Below are 25,691 nucleotides of genomic sequence, written 5' to 3'. Positions count from 1 at the left end.
ACAAGACTATTTTGCTCGGTGAGTGAATATTTTGAAATAGTCACGCATTCCTCTAATATAATACGTTTTTGGATGTACATGTGTTTATGTTTGCGTTTCAGATTATAAAAGAATCATACAAAAGGAAAGATATACCAGCTAAATGGAGTCCTAACCGTATATGTGCATAGAAGTATACATATTTCCAATTTCTATTTTTAAATAAAAAGTCATTCAATTTAAAGTTTAAATAAATGCACGTATTTATTAAAAAACAAAAAAAAATTTCATAGCAAACTTAAAAATAAAGTGAAGCCAAAGCTTCAACACAAAAATTCCACTTCTCTTAAGGTGCATTCTTATTTAAATCTAATTCGTTTTTTTTTTTTAAGATTTCTAATTGCATTAGCTCATTTTTGAGTCTAAGCGCAATTAATTCTTGCTCATGTTTTTCCTGAGCCCGGGTATTTTCATCTGCATAAAATTGTTGTTGTAAAACTGTCAACTTAATTTTTTCTTCCTCCAAATTTCTCTTGCGGGTGCCAGGACGGTCAATCAAAAGTTTGGACGATTTTTTACTTCTCAGTGCGTTAGGTGTCCAAGAAGACCACTGTTCTTCTTCGTGATCAACCTTCTTCACATTTTCCTATAAAATTAAAAATTAAATTTGTATATAAAGCTGGGGTCACATAATTACATATATACTTGCCTGGTTGAGCTCGTCGGCATCAATTATATCCTCCGTGTGGACAATGAGTTTTTCCCTTTCCGGAGTACTAGTAGCAACTATAATGAAAAACATTTATTTTGAAAACATTCATATTTCCTAAATTGAGTGCCCTTTGGCACGTAGCTAGTGCCAACAGTTATGCCAGTGCCACTGTATCGCCAGTATAAAGAGTGTTGCAAGTGCCGCTGTATCACAGGTGTGTTCCACTAGTGCCCATGTATCATCAGTGCAGTCGAAGACCTTCGACTTTCTAAACTGTTTACACTGGCGATAAAGAGGCACTGGCAAAACTGTTGGCACTAGCTACGTGCCAAAGGGCACTCAATTTAGGAAATATGAAACAACGAAATTACTTACTTGCATCACCATCAAAGATATTTTCTAATCCAGTGGCCGACTCCCCCAAAATAGCAGCAACTTTTTGCGTTACCATGCTGCTACTTTTTACAGCAGCCGAACCGCCACCTGTCCGATAACGCTCTGTTTTCTCAATTGCCATTTCTGCCTTGGACTTTCGTTTCAGGCTTCAAACTTATCCCGTAGAGTCCTCCACTCTCGATTAGTTCCAATCCGAGCTGTGAAACTCTCCGCCAACTTTTTCCAGGCCTCCTCCTTCTGTTTCCATGTGACAGCATCGGATCTTTTATTCTCTAGAACATGTCGCTGGTCATCCACCAACTCCACTAATACATCCTCTTCTTGGGGAGTGAAGTTTTTTCCCCTTTTTCTTTTTACCAGTTGGCTTTCCATCGTAACTTTTTAATTAACAGCTGATTTTGTTTACGTTTTGCTTGCATGACATTGCCAACATGCAAATTTTATAGGCAATTGTTGGATTTTAATTTTGTCCTTGCCATAATTTCGAAATAACAAATATATTTTTACAGGCAAGATGAGAAAACGAAATAACTTAAATCGCGCTTTTAAGTGACGAACAATTTATCCTCCCAGTTAGTAAAGGGAACTTTATTGCTTACATAAGAAAACGGCCCTAAATCATACATATAATATAAAAAGTCAAATGAAACGATACAACTCACTTTGCTTTCCGCCAGGGGCTTTTGGGGATATTATGAGTTTACGTATGTATCTGATGTGTGGGTGGTGTGCGTGCGCCTGTGGTGGTCTGCCTGTGCTTCGCTTGCTTCTTCAGTTCTCCTGTCCTTTTGTTGCTGGTGTTGCGGCTTGTATTTTTTGTATTCCTTTTTTCCTTTGGTTTGTGTGTTTTATGTCACTCCACTATCACCGTTTATATGTATACATGTATGTATAGCAGGTGTTAATTTTTTCGTTTACTCTGCTATCTCTCACTTCACCGCACTTTTTAGTTATTATTATTTTTTCTTTTTCACTTGTGGGCCGTTTCAACTCACTGTCACCTTACATATACTCGTATATGTATTGTAAGTGTATATTAATTTTAACAATGCACTTTGTCACCTCACTTTGTTTAAGCTTTATACAGCACTCATTTGCACACGTAATGTGGTTTATTCTTTTTGGTTTTTTCTTTTTTCCCGCTGTGTGCACATGCATACATATGTAGATATGAAAACCATTTTATTTTTTTTTTCGTATGTTGGCTTTTATTTAACCATGTCACCACCGATATATATCCATCAACGGTTTATTCTGTAACCGTTTTTAAATAGTGTCACCTCACTACCGTTGTCCAATTTTTGCACTCTCTTTTGAAGTTATACTTCTTATACGATGCCGGAAAAGGTTGCGATAGATTCTGGTTGCGCAACCTTCCATATAAAAGTAACACAAAGTTGCGCAACCTGGCTCCATCCATATGAATGTAACGCAACCTTGTCTGCGAAGATGTGCGAGCAGCAAGCGAAGCGGTGACAATCGGCGATCGTTTGTTCGTTTCTTTCGGCACAGCTCGGCCGACACAACAGCACAACACAATGTTGCCATGCTTATGCTGTTGTTGTTTTTGTAGAACAATGTTTCAATTTTTGGTTGGTGACATATTCACATGTGTGCGCATATGTATGTTTGTATGCTTGTGCATTATTGAAGTTATAGTTCTTTTTCTTTCGTTTGCCTTTCTGCGAATTCTCAACTATTTTGTGTGACTTTTAATTGAAATACTCTGCGTTGACCTTTCAGAATCACACAGAATAATTTCTGTGGTTTTTGAAATTGACCCACGAGGACGAGGTATATCGTTTTATCTGGGAGCGTGAGATTTAAGAAATTCATTTCTAATTTTGTCTTTTGGCATATTAGAAATGTTTCTTCGAAAATCGCTCGCTTACAAGGGATAAAACGACTTCTGAGTGGTGATTTTAATGAAAAAAAGGTGCGTGTGGAGTCCCTACGCGCGGAAGAAGTTACATTTGTCTGTATGTTTGCGAAAGCAAATGTTTTACAAAAGCATATTTCTATACTTAAACAAAATTATTAGAACCATCGTATGTTTCTTACATGCATAACCAAATCATACTTAAGTCAGCGCAACCTAAGTGTCAATGGTGGTGTTGGTGGTAAGCGCTTGGAAAGTCAAGATGCTACGAGTGCCACAGGTTCGAATCCCGACAGAATAAATTTTTAATTTTTTGCTTTTAACATCGTATACTATAAAAATAAATATTTTTCTTTATTTTAATTTCTATTAGTAAGAAAAAATTTATTTGTATAGTATACGATGTTAAAAGGCATACATCTTCTATCCTATCTTGTGTATCTGCACATGCTCATATGAGTGTATGTATACGCATGTGCGCGCATTGACTTGCATGTTCATACATTCATATATACTTATATGTTCATATATTTGCATACATTGCCGAACAAATAAATCACAAGCATACAAACATACATATGCGTACACATATGAATATGTCACCAACAAAAAATTGATTTTCACAAGTCAATCCGGCAGCCAAATTGGCGAAGAACAAAAGAGAGATGATTACGCTGCATATTCTCTTCCGCAACGAAGAGACGGAACTACTTTCTGAGTCAAAATTCCTTCATTTAGACTTTGCTTTATTCTTCATTTTATGTGCATAATAAATTTATAAAATGTGAATTTAAGTTTTCTAGTTTTCTTTCATACAAAATGATATGCATTTCTGAATATCACTAAGAAGTATAACTTCATCCGCGCGTAGGGACTCCACGCACCTTTTTTTTTCCAACTGGTTCTTCACTTCACTTTTTTGTTTAAACCGTTGTAAACTCCGGGGTTTTTTATTTCTTTTTTGTTTCAACTCCGGGTTTTTTTTCACTTTATTGTTTAAGTTACCGCGTTACCGTCGCCGTTTTTTATTATATTTTTTTTTATTTTATTTTTTTTTTTATTATTTTTGTTCTTGTTACCACAACTGCCGCCCGGTACGTCTTCGAAGGACCATATTTAAATAGAAGTCCTTTTTTTTTCGTTAGAAAAAACCTCGCGGCACTTACCCTTGGTGTTGGCAACTAATTTGCTGGCAAAAAAGAAACGAAAGCGGGATACTGGTCGGTTGGTACTCGTATGTACGTATAAGCGCACGGATCGAATAAGAAAGAGGCTGCGCCGTCCGCCAGTCCCTTTTGTTGATTGTGTTTGGTGTCCTCGTGTGTGGTGTGAAAGGTGTGGTGTAGATGATGATGAGTTGGTGTGTGTGGGATAAAAGATGACGTGTTGAATATGGTGTGTGTGCGATGAATGATGACGTGTTGAATATAGTGTGTATGTGTGGTGTGTAGATGTGGTATATTTAGGGGGGGGCGCAGAAGCTCATTTAACCACATGTCGTCAATTAACAGGATCGAGCGTGTTCAAAAGATCTTTCTGAAATATGCTCTCCGCTCCTTAAAGTTTGTTGACCCAATACCATCGTTTACATCGCGTTTATTGCTTTTACATCTTAAATTACCGGAAAATCGAAGGTCCGTTCTCTCCCTTTCATTTGTCTTCAATGTAATTAACGGTGGTATTGACTGTCCTTGTTTATTAGGGAAACTTTACTTCAATACTCCCCAGCGTTGTCTCAGATCCATTTCCCCATTTTATTACAAAAAGGAAAGTACTAATTTTGCTGAATATGCTCCCCTCAAGAGGGCTATGCGAGAGTTTAACTCGATATCCGAGAAAGTTCTTCTTGATTTCTCTCACACTAGGGTATCCTTCATTAATACCCTCAATTCTGTTTTTTAGTTTAAGTTATCTACTCATGTTATTGTAATTTAATTATTTTAAAATTCTAATTGCATCCTAGTTTTTCATTAGTCTGTAAGAATTTAATGTTCATAGAATTTACTAAATAAATAAATAATATAAAATCTTACTAAATTGATAAAACACATTAGGGGTTTTTTTTGGTCATGCAAAACCCTTGCACGGTGCACGAATTGCAGATCTTTCCTCTTGATGCAACGGCACAACAACAAACACAAGCAGAAAATTATTTTCAATGGCTGTAAAATATGTCAGACTATGAAAAATTCATGTTTATTTTCGTTCAGTGTCACGTAAAAAAATATATATTTTTTCGTTAAATTGTTGGGGAAGGTAACTTTTAAATAGATTTTATAATTTCTATTTAAATTACAAAGATTAGTTACAATTTTTATGAATGAATGCAGAAGGTGGGCCAATTACAATGTATAATACTGTAGTTAGTTCGTGTATTCAGTAGAAAAATTTAACAGAACAAAACGATGTGAGCCAAGTTTTGAGAATCTTTCGAGAACTTCCTGTGCAGTAACTTCAATGTCATGATGCGTGTGCAGCAAACAGACCGATAAATATGTCTTGAGGCATGTTCATCCTCTGCCATGTTCAGAACTCACACTCCTCGCAAGAAGAAACTATGAATTATGGGGTATAAGTCTACATCACAGTTCTTCAATGCTTCCAAGTAAACGGCAACTTATTGCTTTTTGCTTTTGCTTCTGCCCTCAATTGCACTGCCAGTGAATAAGTCCAGTTTGAACTTCAAACATCGCACGCTGTTGTCATTATCCAAAAGGCCTTAGAATCTGTCTATCAAGTAGTCAATAAGATTTTTCATTTCTTTGCTTTTCAAAGCACATACTTTTTCTGGAAACAGCAAACTCAGTTGAAATCCATCCAATACCTTTCTAGAAAAGCGCATCTTCAACTCTTCGCCAGAGGAATGTATAAGATGTGAAGTTTAAGAAGTCTTAAAAATTAATTTTTTAACCAATTTAACAGTGGATAACTTGGTGGACAGTGAGTGTAGTTTGCTTCTTAAATACAAAAAAGAAAGGAAATAAAATTTTTTGCATAAAATAAGTGGCTTATGACCGAAATTTTAAAGAAGAGGTCACTAGTAAAATCGCAAAACTTCTTTAAAACAATTCGATTTATACTCCGGATATATTATATATTTATCACATTTTCGGATGTCTCGTGAAACACAATTAATGATAATAATTAATTATGAACAAAAATAAAAAGCGATTTCGCATGCCTCATTTCTTCCATCATAAATTTTGATGATGCTAATTTTGTCCCTTTTGCGTGCACGAAATGTCAAAATATCAGTTTCTCGAACGCTTGACATCGAACATACCTTGTATCAGTCGAACACATCAAAGATGGAGCTGAATGTGGCAACTATTTCAAGTTATCTGTCAAGCCGCGTCGTTTCAAATTCAGCACTTTCAGTTACGGATCTGATTAAATTTATTAACAATTTAATCTACATACGTTGCTAGAATTTTTAACTTCAGTGCTATTATATCATTATTTATTATATATTTTACTTTGTTTCTGAAATAAAATGGCAATTTCTGGATTATATTTCTGTTACTTTATATTTTTTCACAGTAGTAAACTTATTAATCAGCCATTTAGTCCTAGGGAGGTGTAATATTATCATCCTAAATAATTAACGATAATTTGCAAAAAAAAGAAAGGAAAAATATAACTGTTATAAACATGTAAACTTCAAGAATAAAAATTAAATAATAATAATTTCAATTGTTCTATTTATAAGGAAACGGTTACCGATAGACAATGATAACCAAATGCTTACAAATGCGCAAAATCAATGAGAGAGAGCGAGTAAACTAATCACACCGCCGTGTAGTGATAGGGGAGAAATAGTTACTTTTGTCCCGAGGCTAGAACAAAAGTTACCTCTCGGATAATGTGTTAATTACTGATTATCTATCGGTGACGAAGTTACCGTCTTATAGGGATGTTTCGTATTGTTCTTAGGCTGACTTGAATGTAATTGAATATTTATACGGAAATTTAAAAATGAGAGTGGCCAAGGGACATTCCCAAAATCTTCAAGACTTCAAAATGTGTGTACTCGAAAATAAACAAAAATCAACCCAAAATATTGTATAAAACTTGTAGAAAACAAGCCCTGCTGCCTTCAACCCGTAATGGATGCTAAGGAAAAGACTAACCCATTCATGAGTTTTACAAGAAATATAATACCAAGCATCTCCCTACGACTAGCGCGTGTCAAAAGGTTTATAAGTTTTAAACGGATAGTTTAAGGGGGATGATTTAAACTGGAGTCCCAATGCAAATGATTTAAGGCAAAAAGTAAAAATTGTTTTTGAACTCTAACTTATCCGAATGGACTTGGTAACTAGGGTTCCAAACCACAGATGCATACTCTAATATAGGCCTCACCAAAGATGTAAAAAGAATTTTTGTGGTAAGCGGATCTCTAACTTCTTTAGACCAACGTTTAACAAAACTAAGAGCGCCTTTAGCTTTAAAAACCGTGGATGATGCGTGAAGATTAAAATTGAGTTTGGGGTCTATAGTTACTCCCAGTTAAATAAAACTGCGTACTTGCTACAATCTAAAGTTTTGTATTGCGTATGAAGTAGGGACTACAGATCTTCGCGAAAAGAATATCGTTTTACATTTTTAAGGTTCAATGGCATGTCATTTCGAACAAACCAAAAAACTAGGTTTTTTAAGTCTGTTTGCAACTAACATCTTTCCCTGTTTGAAAGATATACATACATACTCGTATTTTAAAAAGTTTTACATCGCCAGCATATAATAAAACTCTTGAATACTTAACAACAGATGATATGTCATTAATAAATAACAACAACAGAATTGGACCAAGATGAGTACCTTGAGGAACGCCTGAAGGAACATTGGTTATGTCAGAAAAAATATCGTTAAATATGACTTGTTGAATTCTATTACCACGTTAAGAAGCAACACTTTTTGGGAATATTGGTTGAAAACCAAGACGATCAAGTTTATTCAAAAGAATTGAATGGTTTACTTTACAAAAGCTTTACTAAAATCTGTGCATATAACATAAGTATTCTTATTCTTCCTAAAGCAAATTTGCTATTGTAGATTTTCCTTAACGAAAACCGTGCTGAGAACAAGAAATTAGTGGAGAGATCCGGAAGGTTTTGTCGTCTGTTGTTTAGGCCAGCGCCTAATTTCTTTTTACCACCCCCTAGTGAGTATATAACAAACCATTGCCAGTTAGCTGTTAATAGCTTTCACTCAACTGTTAATAGCTTTCACTCAACTGGCAATGGTTTCGTTGAAAACTCCCACTTAGCAAGCGATTCTGCTAGTGAGGCTGAAGTACTTTTTTCTAGAGAGCGAATGAGGCAAGACGTCGTCCACCGGCCACCACAACCAGCATCACCACAAGCACAAAACCATAAAAGTAAGTAATTTTTGGTCATCACAATTCAATAAAAAACCAAGATTTTAATTTGCTTTACTAATACACTTCGTTTTCTTTCCTGTTCATATTCTCAACGATCGACGCATCGTCCATAAATTGACTCGTCGAACGTTCGAGATATATTCTGGTCCTTCGAGCCGGATAATAAACAACCATATTTTTCAAACAAGTTTTTGGCACTGTACACCAACGGACAATTAACACCGATCTCTGTTGCACAAACACAAACCGCGGCGCTACACCCGAACCGTTACCCGCTTTCTTGCACGCTGTGCAAGGGAAAACATCCATTGCGGCTCTGCTCGTCCTTCCGGGCCAAGACACCGGAGGAGCGCCTACGGGAAGCTCTCATAGGCAAATATTGTGTTAATTGCCTTGCGATAAACCACAGGTCAGCGAATTGCCCCAGCGACGCACGGTGCCGGCGCTGCAACGAAAAGCACCACACAATGCTCCACATCGGGGAAAATACGCGTCGCCGCCCCACAGTGCCTCAAAACCCGTCGTGGAGCGAACAAATGAGCTCCGACGATGCTCTATCTATCTATGCGTCAGACGCTGGAACGGAGACTAGGCCTCTCCAACCAGCACCGGAGGGAGAATCATTGGAAACTGGAGCGGAAACACGGCCTTTCCGCCCATCACAGCGAGGGGAAACGGAAACCCGGACTTTCCGCCCCCTTCTGCGACATGAACATCGCTCCCACCAACGCCGTCTGCACCGTCGCCAAGCGCACAACCCGGCAAGACTGGAGATCAGGTCTCTCCAGCTTCACCGGGCTAGCTCCTTTAGAGCCGGGCTAGCGGATCGAGCCAGCATAGCGACTCCTTCCTTGCTGCCAACGACAGCCATTCTACCGACGGCGGTGGTAAAGATTGAGGCAAGGGGACGTCTACACTTGGTCAGGGCTCTGATAGACGCATGCGCCCCTACGTCGCTGATTGCACACGACCTTGCAAGGGAACTCCAACTTGTGCAGACCCATATCGGTGGTCAACGCGGCTGCCTCGTAGTACTGCGAGGCAGACATGGGACAAATACCCGAATATCGACGCATGTAAGGGTAATGAATGATTATATGCGCATCAGCCCGACCACTACGTTGGACTCGGCCATAGCAGCTCCAAACGCTCACATCAAACTGGCGGATCCGAACTTCCACAAGTCATCGCCGATACGCTTGGTGCTCGGCGCGGATGTCTACTCCCGCATTATGACCCAACAGGTCATGCCACTGACGTTTGGGCAGCTCCTCGCTCAGGGCTCCATATTCGGTTGGGTGCTTTCGGGTACGGCCCGTTACTAAGTTAAGTCATGGCTGTCGTTTTTTATTCGTATTTTTAAAATAATTATAATAATAAATAAATGAATTTATAACATATTTTCTATATTTATACATTTTCTATTTAGCTACTAAGATTGTACATTTGTATATCGTTATGGTGGTCGATGGACATTTAATTTTTTTTTGTTGCTCACCGCAAGGGCGCCGGTATGTTTAGGCCATCGCCTAATTTCTTTTTACCACCCCCTAGTGAGTATATAACAAACCATTGCCAGTTAGCTGTTAATAGCTTTCACTCAACTGTTAATAGCTTTCACTCAACTGGCAATGGTTTCGTTGAAAACTCCCACTTAGCAAGCGATTCTGCTAGTGAGGCTGAAGTACTTTCTTCTAGAGAGCGAATGAGGCAAGACGTCGTCCACCGGCCACCACAACCAGCATCACCACAAGCACAAAACCATAAAAGTAAATAATTTTTGGTCATCACAATTCAATAAAAAACCAAGATTTTAATTTGCTTTACTAATACACTTCGTTTTCTTTCCTGTTCATATTCTCACCGATCGACGCATCGTCCGCAACTGATTCGTCGACCGTTCGAGATATATTCACTGTTATAATTGCTTCAAAAAGTTTAGGTATTGCTGACAACTTTGCTATTCTCCTATAGTTTTCAATAGATGACCAAAATCCACTTTTATATAAAGGAATTATAAATGACTTTTTCCATATAGATGGGAATAAGTCTTGCATAAGAGATGAATTAAATAGTTTTATTAGGGGTTGGTATATATGTATATTTGGCACATTTTACATTCATATTTAGCTGAAATTAATATTTTTATAATATATTATATGTAGAGGATAGAGCCATGTTGAGAAGTTCACAACAGTGAGAAAAGTTCTTTGAGCGCACTTCACGTGGGAGTGGTCAGAAACGATTTTTTTACATAAGTATTTTACGACTTCCGGTCTTAGACCAAGTATCCTCTGCGTAGCCAACGAACATCCCTTTGAAGGCAAACTAAAGTGAGAAGCCGAAACATCCCCTCTATAAGGTTGTGTGCTAACTTTGGGGTCCGCCACGTAAAAAAACATCCCCAATGAAAAATAACAACCAGCCTCAGATGAGAGACCCCCTTTTGATGACGACTATGGCAAACGTGTTAAATATTATAATTTAAGGATGTACATCTAGATGTCCGGTCTCTTAATTGGGAAGATGTCGCTGTTGATGTTTAAGTAAAAGTAAATGCTGGCATCACCATCGCCCAAGAAGGGCGATGGGCGGGACAAGGACTGAGGCGAGCAGGTTCTTGTGGAATTTACTGCAGTGGCTATATAAAAGATCGCAAATTCTGTGTAGGATTAGCCGAGTACTGGCATTCACTCCTGTTGATGAACGTTTAGTCACAATCCATCCCTGACGGAAAAGAAGGACGATGCGACCAAAGATGTCTTAGAGATGTCGCACCTATGAGAGCTGCCCCGAACCGTTCTCAAAATCGTGCTTGGCGACTTTAACTCCAGGGTGGTTGTCACAACGACCGGTAACTTTAGGCCCCATTATGAAACATCCCCATCAGTTGTAGATTTTCCAGGTGTAGCACCACACTGATAAGCTCCAATCAGTTTGTTTACGATAGGCTTTAATCTTTCACAAAATACGCTCGACAGAACCTTATATGCAATGTTGAAGAGGCTCATAGCACGGTAGTTGGCGCAGATTGTGGGGTTCGTTTTGTGGATTGAGCAGAGCATACTTATCTTGCAAAGACGCTGACGCAAAGTATTGTTAGTTCTTCGCCTCCGTATTTGAAAAGCTCGGGCGGAAATTCATCGGCTCCTGTCGACTTGTTGTTATTTAAGCGGATAATTGCTATTCGAACCTGATCATTATCGAGCAATGGCCCATCTATTCCATCGTCATTAATTGGGAAGGTCATCTCCAGATGCTACACTTTCACTTCCCATCAGCAGGCTGGAGAAGTCTTCCGTCCGTATTTTCAGTGTGTTCAAAACATCAGGTGTTCCAAACATCTGTCAATAGATCACCCTTGTCTGTGTATATACGAACTAGTCCCTCAGTTTTTGGGATATCATTTTGAAATTTTGCAAACGTCAACAATAGTTAACGTAATGAAGTTCCCATGCTGCCAAAAATTGCAATGCAAATTAAATGTTTGGTCAGCTGTTGTAATTCGATGATCAGCTCGATGTATGAGCATGGCACATGAGCGTGGGAATGCTTATGGAAGTAATTAGAGACCGACGCTAACGGTAGCAGCGACGGTAAGAATAATAGGTTAGCAGTAAGCTTACTGATTATTAAATAAATAGTTTTTGAAAGAGACTCAAAGCGTTAACTCAATTAAAATAACTTGGGTAGTTGACAACCCAGACGCTACCGCTGAAGAGAAGTGATACGAAGTCAATTAGAGTATTATCAATGCGGCCGTCAGCGCCGCACTACAAGTACAAAGGAAAGACTTTGAAACCAAGCTAGAGCAGCTTACAAACCAGTTTCAGGACACAACTGTAGCAGCTGCTGAAATTAAGACTTACGAACCAATAAAAATCATAGACGGGGCCAGAGTTCGATGGCTCACAGGAGCAATATGTCTCCTGGCGGCAGGCAGCTATGGCCGCGTATGATATATGTAAAACCTAAGTGGATAGTTCAAAACACTACCAAGCTGTCTTTATAATTCGCAAAAGAATTAGGGGATCGGCTGAGCAGTTTTAGCATCATTCAGTACGGTCCTTAATTTCGACACTATCATTAGCCGTTTGGATTTTACATACTCAGACAAGCGGCCATTGCATCTGCTCGAGCAAGAGCTAGCAACGCTAAGGCAAGGACAATTGTCGATTATTCAGTTTTATGAGGAGGTTGAGAAAAAACTCACACTTCTCACAAATAAACTACAATGACGTTTGACACCGGCCAGGTACGGTACATCAGGGATGGGCATATTAGCCCTCAGTGGCATTTTGCCCGTGCGGGCACGAGTGCACATTTTGAGGACTAGGTGAGGGGATCATCGCGGGTAAACATGAAGGGGGAAGTGAGCGCAACGTATTTTACCACTCCATATTTACAAATGAGAGCAACGTATTTTCCCACACCATGTTTACAAATGAGACGCACGCATATATGGGAAGTTGCACTGTGGGTAATAATTATAAAATTGACTAACAATTTTAAATTTCTTTGTAACTACTATAAATTTATAAAATGTAAGACAAATAACAAAAAGTATAATAAATATTTGATTTTAGTAATCATTTTTTAATATGTCTTTATATAAGCATTTAATTTTGTTTATTTGAAATAATAAATTATATGTTTGGTTTAATCTCATTTGTTATAGCTACACGCATTATTGTACCAAAATTTAAATCAGATAACCTTCTTCTTATTTTAGAAATAATTTTCGAAGCAGAAAGTTTCAAACCAGGTTATTTCTTTAAACTTCCCTATAAAAAGTAATTTCAGTAATAACTTCAATTTATGAACCACTGTTTCTTCAAACACATATGAACAAATGAATCTAATGAGAGCGCAATGTAAATACATAATTACCCAACAACCCTTCTACCACCCGCCAATCCCAGAATTTCCAACGACTCAGCTGATTGCTCTCTCACACCGCAGGGTTGCCAGGCTACTGTAGTAATTATAAAAATCGTCTTCAATATATTTGAAATTTTCTTAAAATTACTCAAATTCAGAATCGAATGCTATTATTTACAAATATATAAACTAGTTTTAATAGTTTGATTTCAGTTTTGATATTTTTTATTATGAAAAATTATAATTGAAAACATAGATGTGTACAAAACTACATATGCGTATTGAGTAATGGCAACATTGTTCGAACGAAAACGAGAACAAAACGCTTGCCGCTCGTGGCGAAGTGAGAAGATGTTTCTGCCATTAGCGTTTGTATTCTACGAGTATTTGTGTGCTTAACCACTCTCAATCAATAATGCCATACAGCGCAAATATATTTTTATTTGATGATTTCTTATATTTTTGAAAATATGTGTTCCCTTTCTATAGCGCATATTATTAGTTATTTTAATACATTTCCAGAGGCAACTTAGATTTTTAAAATTTAACAAAACAATTATGGAAAAAAACCTCAAATCTTTGAATATTTTGATAAAACAACCAAACTAAAAATATCACAAATCATATATTTATTTAAGCATTTGCAATAAATGGAACTGCAATATGTTTAAACACAATATACATATATAATGGTCATAAGTATATTTTTTTATACATATATGCAGATATGCATATGTACGTATAAACGCCCACAACTTGATAAAAGTTTTCCCAATTGTAACTGAAATGAATTTTTACAACTGGCATCACCACCATTGACTGATCTATCACATGTACAGTGGTGTGAACAAAATAGGAACAACCATAAGGTGTTGTGAAGTTTTAAAAAATGCTGTTTTCTTATTAAATAAAATTGTTTTTAGATACAAGTATAACATATATATATTTTTTCCTAACTCTAATTAGAATTTCCAGCATCCAAAGGTACATTAAAACAGATATTAATGCGTATCTCTAAAACGTGCAAATTATGTTTACCTCTTTTTGTTCACACAACTGTACAATTCCGATATGAAGTAAACTTCCACTCTTAAATTTATGTACAATGTCAGTATTGCCGCAACCACTCTGCCAGGGATAATGGGATGCCCAACTTATTCCAGTGTGAGAGCGCCTCAAAATAAGCGTTTTTTATAACATTTTCTATTGTGGCCAGATCGAACAAAATAAGAATTTTTGGGCATTTTAAATTAAAATACCCAACATTATTTACGATTGCAAATTATTATATATTGGACTTTTAATATATGGCGAAACTACTTAATTCCTTTTTTATGATTTTATGGTATTTTAAAACAACTGACTTTCGATCTTTCAATACTTAATAAAGTGATTTAAGCCTGTTAGTTCTCAATTAATAAATGTTTTTAATCAATTGTAATATAAAATTAATTCTATTATGCTTGAAATTACAAAACGTTTCATGAAATATATTTAAATTTCGCATTTTCTTTGATTTTCATTGTTTTAAATTTTTATTAGCCATCTTGAACGGCGGCAACAAATCCCTCCGTTTTCATATTTTTTTGGTAAGATTTCAGTCTGGCCATCGCTCGTTTCCAATTGCTAAACGTCAAAACCTCCTCAATCCAGTCAACTGTCAAAATTGAGGTGGTAAACGTCAAAACCTCCTCAATCCAGTCAACTGTCAAAATTGAGGTGGTTTTGACGTTTAGCTATTGTTCTCTCACTTCCAGTGAGAGAGGAGTTGGACATCTCATTATCTCTGCACTCTGCGATGAACATCAAGTTACGGAGGAATGTAATTGATTTTTTATGCAACTTGTTATGCCCTTCTCTCCGTAAACTGATATTCCCCTCATCTAGCCCCCGTGCGCACTTTGCTAACTTTGCGGGCTAAAAATGTGCCCATCCCTGCGGTACATGAATGAGAAAGCGCGACCAAGTTGAGAAAATGGAAGTCGATCCATCCTCGAGGTTCTGCCAGAGCACTAACTTTCCAAACCAGAACAACCAGATTACGCATAACTCAAGCTTACCTATAGCACATTCCTTTAGCAATAGTCAACCGCAAGGTGAGTTCAAGAGACCTGCGAATTCTCAAAGAACGTCGAAATACAGACGCCAGAGGATTAACCATTTGACAGAAGAAAGAAGCGAAGTGCTAAAAAGCTAATACGAGGTCAATATAGTAAATGCGCCACCGTTGCACACTTCGTCAAACGGACAAGTGGAAAGATTCCACAGCACCCTCGTGGAAATTTCTTCAGGCCGCCGTGGAATATAATAGGACGTTCCTTTCAGTGACGGGCATGAAGCCGATTGAGGTTATCCATGCCGACTTACACATTTTCCCGGATATTGCTGCCAGACTAGAGAAAGCCCAACAAGAACAGCTGGAGCGGAGTAATGCCTACCGCCAAAATAGAATCTTCGAAGTTGGAGAAAAGGTCCTGGTAAGGTCCAACAAGAGACGAGACGACAAGGTCACTTCACTGTACGTCGAGGAAAGGATAGACCCTGATCTAAGAACAACCGTTCTTATTAAAGGGAGGGTAGCTCACAAGGACAACCTCAAGTGAAACTCTAGAGTCTAGACATAATACTTTTTTCACAAAGTTTTTATTTTGAATTTCAGGCATACGCCCATCTTCCCACTTTTGATTTGGGCTGCGCTGACAGCTTCCAAATTAACAGACTACTTGCAAGTTATGAAGTAAAAGTCTTCCGGTTTGATTTGTAGCAAGAATCAAACTGACTCTGCCATCAGATCAGCAACTCGAATCTGCCCCAATGTGTGGGTATACCGCACATTCCAACAGACTCAAAATATGCTGACTCTGCTGTTTTGGTCACGTACTGGCTGATCATGCGATGTGGTGCACAACTGCATGCCGTCAGACGTAACCTGAGATGCAACTGCCCCAGAGCCACTCTGAGAAGTCTCCTGACTTCTTTTATTTATGATTTTCAAACTTATATTTTCATTATTTCTTTTACATAAGTAAATAGTAACAATAATTATACTTATTAATATTGTTATAATTAGTGAGGCACTTATGCCATAGGATACATTCTTATGATACTTTAACTCTTTGATTTCATTTAAATTTTCGATATGGTTTAATATCATTTTTTCAAAGTTTACTATCACTTCATATGTCTGATTTAATATTGATACAGGATATATGTATTTGTCAAAAAATTCTTTTTTTACAATTTTCATACGATTTATTTTTTATTTCGATTTTACAATTACCAAAATTTATTATATAATTTTTCTGAAGTGTAAATTTCCGTTTATCGCAGTTTTGAATCATTTCATTGTTATTGGCATTTTTAACTAGCAGAGTATTATCAGACAACTCTTGCACATAGGTTATGTTATTATATTTAAATATACAATTATGATTAAAAATACAATTTTCACTTAATTTTAATTTTCGTAACAATGTATTAGCTTTGTATTGATAATGTTTAGATTCTAACGTTATTATTTCCTCATCCTCATTTGATCAATTTCTAAATTATTTCTATTTGGCAATGGTGTAATTAATTTTAAATCTGTAGAAAAATATGTTTTTGGTATTTGGATAGCGAACACCAGTGCTTCATTCTTGATAGCTACCACTCCTATTTTGGCTAGTTTCAGCTTATAGAAATCTATGTCAAAACTATCTATTTCCTCTTTTGTTAACATCAAATTATTTTTAGCGGCGGCTATGTTATTTTGAATTTCATCAATCTTCCCTTCTATATGTCTTAATTTATTCAATTGATCATTGTAAAGGACCAAATTCGCTAGCTCTCTATCCTCCTTTTGTATCTGATTTAATTCTTTTAATATTTTACTCGTCACTCTTTACTATTGTTTTCATTAAATTAATTGAATCATTAAAATGCTCATTTATTATAATCTGCCTATTGAGATTTGAAATTGCATTGTGCGAATTTCCCTCCATTACTTCTAAATGACTAATTATCTCCTGTCAGTCCGCCTCGTCCATTACCCCGAACAACCATTTGTACATTGTCCCTCCTAAATTAACTAGACCTCTCTTATTTCTTCCTACTTTGGGGTAATTTGATTTGATTACGTTAATTTCATTAAAAAGAAGGGCCTTATTACTTAGGTTTGCTTGTCTTATATTTTCTTCCATTTCCTCCACCAAACTTGCTAGCTCTTTCGGATGTATAATATGTAGTATTGTATTTACTTCGTCTACGATCTCTATTTCGCCGAGTTGGATCATGGTGTATCCTGCTTCTTCAACTATTGGTGACACTTGTAGGAATGCTATAGCCAATTTCATGGCGGTCATCAGAAACATTATTATCCACATCATCTGAAAATGTGTTGACTCGTGAATTAACGCTTTCTAAAACATCCCCATTATGTACTATTATGCTAAACCTATCCTCTTCATTTTCTGTGCCTACTTTATCTAATTTAAGTGGTCTTTTTATGTTTGCTACATGAATGTTTTGCTAGGGGATGATGTGAAAATATGGTTCGTCTTTGTGTCGTACTCTTTTATAATTTTTTATCGGACCTACTTGTCGTGTTTCTTTATAGTCTTCTCTGTACCTATTTCTATTGTGTATGGTGAGTTGTTTCTTCTGGTCTATTGTATTTTTTAAAATGGTTGGATCAATACTATTTCTTTCATTATTGGGTGTACATTTTATGGTTGAGTGATAGCGATCATTATAGTTACCTATAACGATCTGTATCCTCATTTCTGTTGAGAGGCTTGGATCCTCAATTCCTGTTAGTTTTTCTAACAAGGTTGAGTGCAGCCTCTCAATGTCTGCATTACCTGTATGAGAGTTTGGTTTTGTTAAGTGTTCTTCGACTCCTTCTGTATTTAAGAACTGAATTAACTGTTCGGCCCTGAATTCGTTGTCCATGATAATCTTCTTTGGTTTCCCAAATTTCGTGAAATGTTCAATTATGATGGCCTTCTTTGCTCTCCAATTTCTATCAGTTATATTGTATGCTGCGGCAAATTTTGTTAGTTTATCAATGACTGTGACAAATGACTGCTTTTTAAAATGAAAAATGTCTACATGTATAATTTCATTTTTATCTGGAGGTGTCTCTGTTAGTTTAAGCTTCGGCTTTATCGGTTTCCTGTCATATTTAATTTGCTTGCATTTTTCGCAATTACCTTTAATTAGCTGTACATGTTCCCTTAATTTTGGATAGTATATTTTATCCTTAAGTGTATTGTAAGTCTCGTTTATTCCGCTATGCATTGACTCATTGCATATGGTAAAGTGAAATTTGTGTATGTAGGCCTCTTCTTGTATAATTTCTGTTGCCTTTTTTGTACATTTTATGAATTGCAACTTTCTATTGCAAGAAAGATGCTTATTAGTAGTAGTTGAATTTTGTGATAATTGGTCTCCTCTACTTCGGAATAAATTCCCACTTTGCCCTTGTCGATATGTCTTCGGAAAATATTTTTTCAATATGATCTCCGTATCGATAGATAAACCCCTCGATTACTTTCCTTCCATGTATTATTTGAACTTCAGTTTGGGGACTATATGTTATTATAATTTGGGTCTTATACTTGTTGACAATTTCTTCTTTTATGAAGAAGTGTTCTAATAGTTCCTCTTCTGCGGAATGTATTGTATCTGACATTTCTAAATTGGATTCTTTGTCATTGCTTTCATCGATTTTTGGAGAGTTTTCAATTCGGCTTAAAAAATCTGATACTACATTATTTTTTCCTTTCTGATATTCAATTTCATAATTAAACTCTTGCAGTTTCAATAGCCACCTTTGTTTAAAGTTCTGCTAATATAGCACACTGGCTGACCTTGTTGAGAAAGCACTGCGCCTATTGCGTAATCGCTTGCATCCGTTGTAATAGTACATTCCTTATCATATTCAGGATATTTTAAAATTGGATGCGATGAAATTAGTGTTTTAAAATTTTCGAAACTAGCTGCATATGTACAGTGGATCTCTTGAATTTATTTTATAGCCTTTTTTAAATATTTAATCATTGGATATGCAATTTTTGAGTAGTCCCTAATGAACTTTCTATAATAACCAGTGGATCCCAAAAAACTTTTCAATGGTTTTTCAGTTCTAGGTATTTTCAAATTTTGTATTGCTGCTATCTTGTCCTGATTTGGCTTAATCCCTTCTTTTGTTAAGATATGATCCAAAAATTTTGTTTCCCTCTTTAGAAAACTACATTTATCAACTTGAATTTTTAAATTATGTTCCTTTAACTTTGAAAAAATTTTCTCTAAGGAGTTTAAATGTTCCTCTAATGACGTTGAAAAAAATAAATACGTCGTCTAAATAAACGACACATATCTTATATATGTATTCTCTTAATATGTCATTCATTAAACGTTGAAAGGTAGCCGGAGCATTTTTAAGTCCGAAGGGCATTCTTATATATTCGTGTAATCCCACCGGAGATACAAAAGCTGTCTTTTCAATATCCTTTTTATCCATTAAAATTTGATGGTAACCTTTGGCTAGATCAAGAGTGCTGAAGTACTGCGCCTTGCCCAACTTGTCTAAGATTCCATCAATGTTTGGCAAAGGATGTTTATCATCGACAGTTATTTGATTTAGTCTAGGGTAATCGATTACTAAACGAAATTTTTATTGCCCATACTATCACATTTTTTTGGTACTATGATAATAGGTGAACTATATTTAATCCTACTTTTCCGAATTATACCTTGTTTTTCTAGCTCCCTAATTTGCCTTATGACTTCTTCCTCATGTTTCGGAGGTAACCTATATATTTTCGAATTGATTTGCTGGTTTGTGGTGGTTCTTATTTCGTTTGTCAAGGCATCTCCTTCTTTATACATCAATTTTTCATACTTCTTTAATACTTAAATGATCCAGTTGAATGTTTTGCATTTTACTTTCTTCCAATGCATATACTTGCTCTTAGATAGCTTTTGAATAAAACGGAATTTTAACACCATTTTTAAGCTCAATTTCTTCATTTTCAATATCGATTATACTGAAATTATTAAATATAAAATCGTTCCCTAGCAGAAGATCGTACGGTTTTTCAAAGTCTATTTTCAACCATCTGATCCTAGCATTGTGAGGGTTTTTAAATTCTAGCGGACATGGTGTCTTAACTCTTTCGTTCGACGCTCTTATATCACCATTCAGTGTATTAATTATTGTTTTATTTTTTTCTAGAACCGGTAACTTATAATGTTCGAAGCTTGATTTTATATCGTCCCGAATTATTTTTTTTGTGTATAATAACGATCATGGTTTTGATCGCCAATATTTTGTCCCCTAAAGTTGTTTATTCTTTGGTTATTTTGATTTTGGTTATTATTAAAATTTCTTGCCTTCTGAGCAAATTGGTTAGAATTTTTGTTTCTTGCTAAAAGTGTGGGATTTAAATTTCCATCGTCTAGCCCTATGAAACTATATATAATTTCTGATAACTGTGTCAATGAAATTGAGTTCCTTATTGCATAAGCACAAGTCCCCGATGTAATTTGCTTAATACGTTGAATAAGCATACCTGAAAAAATGTCCTTCATTGCCTCCCCGTTTTCATCTAGAGCTCCAAATTCAGTTATAGCATCAATTATTTCATTGATTCTCCTGCTTAACTCACTAATGCTACCTACTCGTAATGTATTTATTTCTCTAGTTATGGTCATTTGATCTTTCCTTGGCTTAAAATTTTGTTTTAGTTTTATTTTGCAATCTTCCCAACTAGCTGGTGGAGCAAGATATGCAAATAATTTTTCCGCTTATTTTTAAATCGTACACCACTCTAAAAATTTCTTGTTCCTGGTTTGGATAATCCCTCAGAATCCTATCTATTGCTTCAATTAATGCTGGCAATTGGCCGGCATCACCCTCAAAAGAATTTACATATTTTAAATCTTTTTCAATACGTTGTCTTATTGACCGCTGATTATGTATTGCATTTAATTCTAACAATTGTGTAATTGATACTACACAGTTTTCTAAATTCCTATTATTATGAGCCATTTTATTTAAATTGGTTTATCTTTCTTTTCCGAGAACTTATGTTTTCTTAAAATATCAATATTTAATTTATTCTTACAATACTTCTCTGCATTATAGTTGCTGCTGTTTTAGTTGCTGTTGATGTTGTTGTTTTTTTTTGTTAAAGCAGCTGCTGCTGTCTCCGCTGTTGCTGCTGTTGGTGTTATTGTTGAGTTTGCTGCTACCCCTGTTGTTATTCTTGCCTCACTTTTACTCAAAATTCTTGCTTATTTTTTTTTTTTTAAGTAATGCAGTGTATTTTCTATTGTTTTAATTTTTTTTTTTAATATTTTTATTTGCTGAATAAGAATTGTTGCACCTTTCAGTTTGATCACGGAAAGTTATTAATGTTTCTATATTTATTTATTACTTTTAATGCTTTTTTTTATATTTTTATTTGCTTTCAATTTTCGGTCGCGGTCAAACAAAAACTTGGTTCTTACAAAAACCGACTGCGCCAGTTATGAAGTAAAGGTCTTCCGGTCTGATTTGTAGTAAGAATCAAACTGACTCTGCCATCAGATCAGCAACTCGAGTCTGCCCCAATGTGTGGGTATACCGGACATTCCAACAGACTCAAAATATGCTGACTCTGCTGTTTTGGTAACGTACTGGCTGATCATGCGATGTGGTGCACAACTGCATGCCGTCAGACGTAACCTGAGATGTAACTCGCACGCGGACTACATACCGATCGTAGACGGTACTGTAGTAATTTGGAACGAGACGAGGTACATAAGGTACATATCAAACTTAACGAAATATGGACAATACATACATGAAACCACAGACTTTATTAGCTACAAACAAGACTAACGGAACAAGAGCTAAAACAGTCAAACAATAGACAGATCGTCGTTAATTCCAGAACTCAGGAGCAGATTAACGCCCTCACGAATTCGGTCAATAGAATTCTCAATGTAAAAAAAAGGGAAGAAATAGATTCATCGCACCTCTATGAAATACTTTTGGTTAGAAACAGAATTTTAAAACTAGAAATTCAAAATTTAATAATTGCAACTACACTGGCTAAATTTAATATAATGAACCCTGCTATTATTGATGCAGATGATTTGGAGGCGGTTATGAAAGAGAGTTTCACAGGAGTTACAATAAACCAATTGTTTAGCATAGGTAGAGTTAAGGTTTTAGCAAGTAAGGAAATTGTATTATCGGTTTTCCTAGACCTAAGTTATTATGTAAGAAGATTACTATATTTCCCGTATCGCATGCTGGCCTTATATTGCATTTACTGGACAAGATTATAGCTGACTGCGGAGGCAACATTACTGTTATATCCTACATTGATACGCCAATGGTAACGTTCTGTAAAGAAGCCGAAACTGAAACGATGGTATAGTTTTGCTAAACGATGCAATAGTCAAGGCTAGCATAGATAATGGTCCTGAAATGTTTATTAATGGCATTTATCTCGTTACATTCGAACGCACCGCTTTTATCAATGGCACCAAATACGTTACTCTCAATGAATTCCCGAAGAGACTTCCACAACAGGCTGCCTCAGCACGGATCAACATAACCTCCTATCATACCTTACTAAGCCTACCATTTTCCACAAGCTATGTGAAGCAAACTTGCGACACATTGCTGAATTATGCATACAAACGATTGCTACACCACTTGTAACTGCAGTAATTTGTGCCAAAATCGCCTTAATCCTTGCTGGATCAATCATCTTACTAAAGCGTAGGCGGCGAAGAGAAACTTCTAAGGCGGTGCGTCAAGTGTTGGAAAGGCTGAGTATGGCCGAGGACGACCATGTTTTGAAGGAGGGAGTAGTTAACAAAAGTTAACGTAATGAAGTTCGCATGCTGCCAAAAATTTCAATGCATGCAGTCTGGATCGTTTACTTCATGCGCGATCAAATTAAATGTTTGGTCAGCTGTTGTAATTCGATGATCAGCTCGATGCATGAGAATGGCACATGAGCGTGGGAATGCTTATGGTAGTAATTAGAGACCGACGCCAACGGTAGCAGCGACGGTAAGAATAGTAGGTTAGCAGGAAGCTTACTGATTATTAAATAATTAGTTTTTGAAAGAGAGAGAAAGAAAAGGTAGTCGACAACACCATCGCTACCGCTGAAGTGAAGTTATAGGAAGTTCATTAAAGATAACTTAGGAAATCAATTAAAAGTAACTCGGGTAGTCGACAAGACCGTCGCTACCACTAAAGTGAAGTGATATGAAGTCAATTTAAAATAACTTGTACATACTGTCGGTATGTACAGTAGATTAGTATTGAGATATGTGTATGTACTCTGCATATGGTATGATAAGAAAATCTATAAATATAGGAGCTCTGGGCAACCAGAGCTGAGTACTATTTTCATGGATAAAATGATACGAAACTCTCGCATTGGCTCTCATTTTTCTCTCAAACGCGTTCACTAATTATTTGACAGCGATGGAGATCAGGGTATTTCGATCAGTTGATTTCAGAAAAGGCGGGATGCTAGAAGTAAACCACTATAATTACCTGACAAAATCAGTGTGAAATGAAATTTCATATAAAATAAATAAATGTGTGGTCGGAATATTTATCTAATACATATTTAAATATTATTTTAAGTTATAGTATATAAGTATATACAGCCCGTCAAGTAAGAGCGCGGCCGACTTTACCGACAGTTAATGAGAGATATCGCTCTAACTCCTTCGCGAGCCGATAGAGGGAAGCTTTGTCCTTGATGCATTGCTAACAAAGGTTCAGGTGTTGTTGATCTTTTGAAAGAGAATAACGTTAAACGCCATGAGTGCTAAGTACGAGGAAATGTCGTACTTAGCACTCATTCGGTCGTTTGGGACCGAAAGGTCCCAAAATGTCGCAATCAGCGGCTGCTAAATATATGAGAAGGCATTTGTACAGCGATATATGGTGTCTAAAAATGTCGATGATTTACCAGAACGTGGTTCGATAAGAAAAGTGAATAAAGAAGATGAAAAAAGGAAAGTAAATCTGTTTTCGCGGAATCCTGCTTTAACACTGCGGCAAGGACAAGCAAAATTAATGGCAAAATATTTAGATATATCTTATGAAACTATCCGAACCCTTCTTCATACTCATGATCTAAAATGGCGCAACACAATGAAGAAGCTTCTGTTGACTGAAAAACTTGTGACAGAGCAACTCGCTTGGGCGCATGAGAAAATTGATCGAGATTTTGAAAATGTCATTTTTACTGATGGATGTTCTATATATGAAAAATATGTCACAAAGCACCCCACGCTTTTCTCAAAATAATGCAGGAATTTTTCTTTCATTATTATTGTTAGTTTATACAAAGAATTATTTTTCACTTTTTAGTTTGATATGCTTTAAAAGCGTGTTTTTCGTTTTTTTAAACTACATTTATTTTTAATTTTTTAGTTTGATGTGAGAAACCCCAAATTTGTTAAAATATGAACTATGGCATATATAGGGTGGGCCATATAAAATTTTAAATTCAAAAAGTCAATAAAACAAAAACGGCTTGATATTTTTCAAAGGTCTAACATTTATTTAAAAGGTTGTTTTATGAAACTTATTTGTGGAAAACAATTTCGGACAAATGACCACCACGGCTAAGTTTACAGTAGCTTATCCGATCCACCCAATTTTGGAGTACTTTCTCGATGGTTTCAGGCCTTATGGCAGCTACAGCAGCTTGAATCTCGTACTTTAGATCTTGAATTGTTTTTGGATGGTTGGCGTAACATTTATCTTTAACAGCTCCCTACAGAAAATAGTCCAACGGAGTTAAATCGCAGCTTCTGGGAGGCCAATTCACATTACCTCTTTTGCTGATTATGCGCTTTTCGAAGATAGGGTGTAGCGTTTGCTGTATGGCACGTAGCGCTGTCCTGTGCCCCAAATGCGACAATTCTGCTTGTTAACGTAACCATCGAGGTGGAAATGAGCCGCGTCCGAAAAGATGATTTTTCGGTAAAATTGATCATCCTGGGTTTTTTTTCAATATTTCCCAGTTTTCTTCTAGTGAATAGCGACACATTCGTAAATTTTAGACTTTTTACTGAATATCTGTCACTTTCCGAATGGTTTTTGACGTTTCCAATGTCGATATATAGATAATTCAAATTTAAAACGTTAGATGGCCCACCTTTAGTATTGGTTAAGTGAATCGATAATTACGCAGCATTTAATATCTACTCGTAACCTTTCATTGACTAATTGTTACATTATTTGCACCAAGTTCTATTGACGACTTTACGAATTATTACTTCTTAATCGAATCATTTCTTCTAAAGCTTCTCTGTTACATGGGGTTTTACCTGTCAACTTTAAACAGTCTAGTTCTTCAATTCGAATACCGTCCAAAGATCTACAACGACTGAGTGCTACATAAGCTTGTCCAGCAGCAAACAGTCGAGAGGCCAGATAAATTACT

The 25,691-nt window shown here is 36.3% G+C and overlaps 1 pseudogene; it reads left to right on the top strand.

The window, feature by feature from the left end:
* The first annotated feature begins 2,827 nt into the window (after positions 1-2,827).
* LOC125779794 (small nucleolar RNA U3) lies at positions 2,828-3,005 on the top strand (annotated as a pseudogene).
* The last annotated feature ends 22,686 nt before the right edge of the window (positions 3,006-25,691 follow it).

The sequence above is a fragment of the Bactrocera dorsalis genome, chromosome 6, assembly GCF_023373825.1.
Source record: "Bactrocera dorsalis isolate Fly_Bdor chromosome 6, ASM2337382v1, whole genome shotgun sequence".
Lineage (NCBI taxonomy): Eukaryota > Metazoa > Arthropoda > Insecta > Diptera > Tephritidae > Bactrocera > Bactrocera dorsalis.
Note: the sequence above shows the minus strand (reverse complement) of the source record. Positions and strands in the feature narration are given on the sequence as shown.